Genomic DNA, 2,958 nt, shown 5'->3' with positions numbered 1-2,958 from the left:
AGAGAGACAGACACCATGGCAACAAGCTTGTCAGGCAGCAGCAGGGCACTACTTCAAGATTAACTATCACTGGGGACATCATTAGTGGTGGAGAAACTTCAAAAGCTTTAGTATGCGGGTTCCTTTCGCACCCACAATCTCACTTGCTTTTATGAACTTCATTTGAATTTTCAGCCCATAAGCTTAAGCTGGGATAACAACAGCAGGCTGGGATTTTGGATGCATCCTCAATAAGATGGAAAGGAAAAACATGCTCACAGTATCTCAGCACTTCCAGGCCTGCCAGGTTGTCTGAGCTGTATGGAAATGAAGAAACACACAGCGTTGAGTCAGGTTCAGTGGGATTGTCTGAAGTGAAGGAATGAAAAGAAGCTTGAAGAGGAGCACACCTTCTGTGCCTACTCACGAGCCATGAATCTGATCATTAGCCTGCAGTGATGCCAAAGTAGAGATCCTTCTGCAAATCTCCCATTCTGAGAGGATGAGCAGGTGGCAGAAAGCTGCATAGATGAGGTTGATTCTTTTTATACTTCTAGCTCAAAGGCAGAATCCCAAATCACAGTGATTGCTTTGCACCTCATGCAGATATTTATGCTGGTGCAAAGCTGGTGTCAGAATCTAATGTAGTAGGAGTTATGCTCATGGGAAGTTCTTCTGTAAACAAGCACAGGACTATTAAAATCAGTCAAATGTTGATCACATTTTAAAGGAACAATACAGAGAACTCAAGTTTTCAACTCACTAGGCTGCAGTGCAGCTGAAAACATTCCTACAGCAAAGTGAAGACAGACAGGAAAGCTTTGAGGAGCCATTGCAGAGTGTCTGTGGGAGTCTCCTTTCCCCTACTTCATTTGTAAAGTGCTGATCATGCCATTTAGCAAGGTTTTCGTTGTGACAGGGAATTCATCACAAATTCATGAGCCTTTGTGACTTGCCTACATTATAATTCCCCATGACAGAGCCACTCAAATCTAGCAGGAGCCAGTGGTGCTTCACAGCTCTGATAAGGAAGCATGGCCAAGAAGCAAGGTACAAGAGTACAGGGAGTCTGGATGCCCCAGCCCTGACTCAGCCCACCAAAGCCCACTGCAGTCACCAGAACTGCTGTGAGCATTTCAGCCAGAAGCATTACAGCTCCATCAAGACAAACTAGCAGAGGTGATGAACACAGACATTTGTTCATCTTACAGCATGAGGGAAATAATGGGACTTTAATCATCTTTCTGCAAAGGCACTGAGTGAAAAACATACGTGTGTTCAATCCAAAAAAAAAGCTTATTTTTTAAGAGTTGGTGTCCAGGATTCAAGTCCTGTTCTCAAAGAACAAATGAAAGAGGAGGTGATTCCTCTGGAGCTGCCTGCTTCCCAAAGATAAAGGAAGATGGAATGCAGCACTCTGTCCATGCAGCACAAGGTGAGAGTCACTGAGATAACTGTGAGAATTATTGTGGTGGGGGCATCTTGTTTGATGTAAGGGGAGAAGAACTGGGAGCGTGCAGTGGATTTCTGTGTATGTATGAGTTTTCCCAGTTCTGTTGAGAAAGGCCTCTCTGTGATCATAATTGGAATGAACTCATGAATAGTGCATGTGAGCAGAAAGCAAATCCAAAGCTGCAAGCTGTTAGCTCACTCTGCTGCATGGCGAGTAAGAAGATGCATTGCATACTCAAGATATAGGGCAGGCAAAGACATGTTCATCTTACCAAACAGGCAGAGCACTCACTAGAAAATTCCCAAAGTTTTTGAGACCCAGCTTGCCCAGGTAGCTCAGCCTTTCAGGCAGCTGGAGGTACCTAGATACTCACTGTAGGTCAGGAAGCAAACATCTACCACAAGAAAGTGGTGGTGACCCAAGGCAGCTATGTGTATGTCATTATCAGTGATATATGGACAATGACAGCGGGGGAAAACTTATAGTTCTCTACTGGCTGATTTTACTCTGTGTTCTAAACTGGAAGGTACTTATTTCTCTTTAGTGAATACCAATTATTAGAAAGGTAGAGTGAAATACTGCAAAAGGACACGTGGTTGTAGCCAGTACCAACAAGAGATGCTAGAAGATGTCAAAGTGAGGCTTGGGGGCTGTGACAAGGCATATATTCCTGCTTGAAGAAAGAGGAACAAGTCAGTGTGAAGAGAGACCTCTCTCAAACACAGCTCTGGGGAGAGATGGAGACAGAGCCTCAGTCCCATGTCTGCCCTGGAGACACAGCCTTGCATGCCTGCAGCTCCCTGGAAGCGTCAAACAGATGTCTGCTCTGTTAGATCATTACTGGAACTTACAAAAATATTTTCTGTTTGCTATATGATCGCAAGGTTAACTTGCCTGCGTTGCTGGGCTATTACTCGCTCTTTGTAATACCCCAAAATTAAATGCAGAGGTATTTTTTTAAAGGACAAGTGTTTTAGAAGATTTCATGAGCTGTTATCCAGTAACTGTAGGCTTCTTCTGTGAATCATGTGCCACATCAGTGCATCCCTCATACACCCAATCTCCACAACCCCTTACATACACGCTATATTCCTGCCCTACTGCTTGCCTTTATGAGCTTCTGTGCTCCCATCACTCATCTCCTATAACTCCAGACCCCACCTTTAAGCATCAAAATATGCCTATGGACAAGAATTGACAGGAGACAACTTCACGTGAAGTAACAAGTCAGACCTTCCCCAACCCATCAGTGCTAAGACAGAATTTGTGACAGTTCAGCATGACACATAGAAATACTCTTTGGGAAGGAGAAGTAATGGAAGGTAGGTTTAGCCTTGCTTGGTTTATTTCTTTGAGGTCTTGTTCAAGAGTATATTTACCTTCTAACTGACAGGAAATCATTTATCATGGACTAAAATAACTTGCCAGTAATAAAAACAAGTTTCTCTCTCTGCTTTCTGTAGCAGGGAGACGCTGAAGGAGTGATTCTGCGTTCAGAGCTCTCTGCTGAATTCATCGATCTCAAC

The sequence above is a fragment of the Tetrao urogallus genome, assembly GCF_951394365.1.
Source record: "Tetrao urogallus genome assembly, chromosome: 2".
In the NCBI taxonomy this organism is placed as follows: Eukaryota; Metazoa; Chordata; class Aves; order Galliformes; family Phasianidae; genus Tetrao; species Tetrao urogallus.
The sequence above is the reverse complement of the archived record's forward strand: the minus strand, read 5'-3'. Positions refer to the sequence as shown.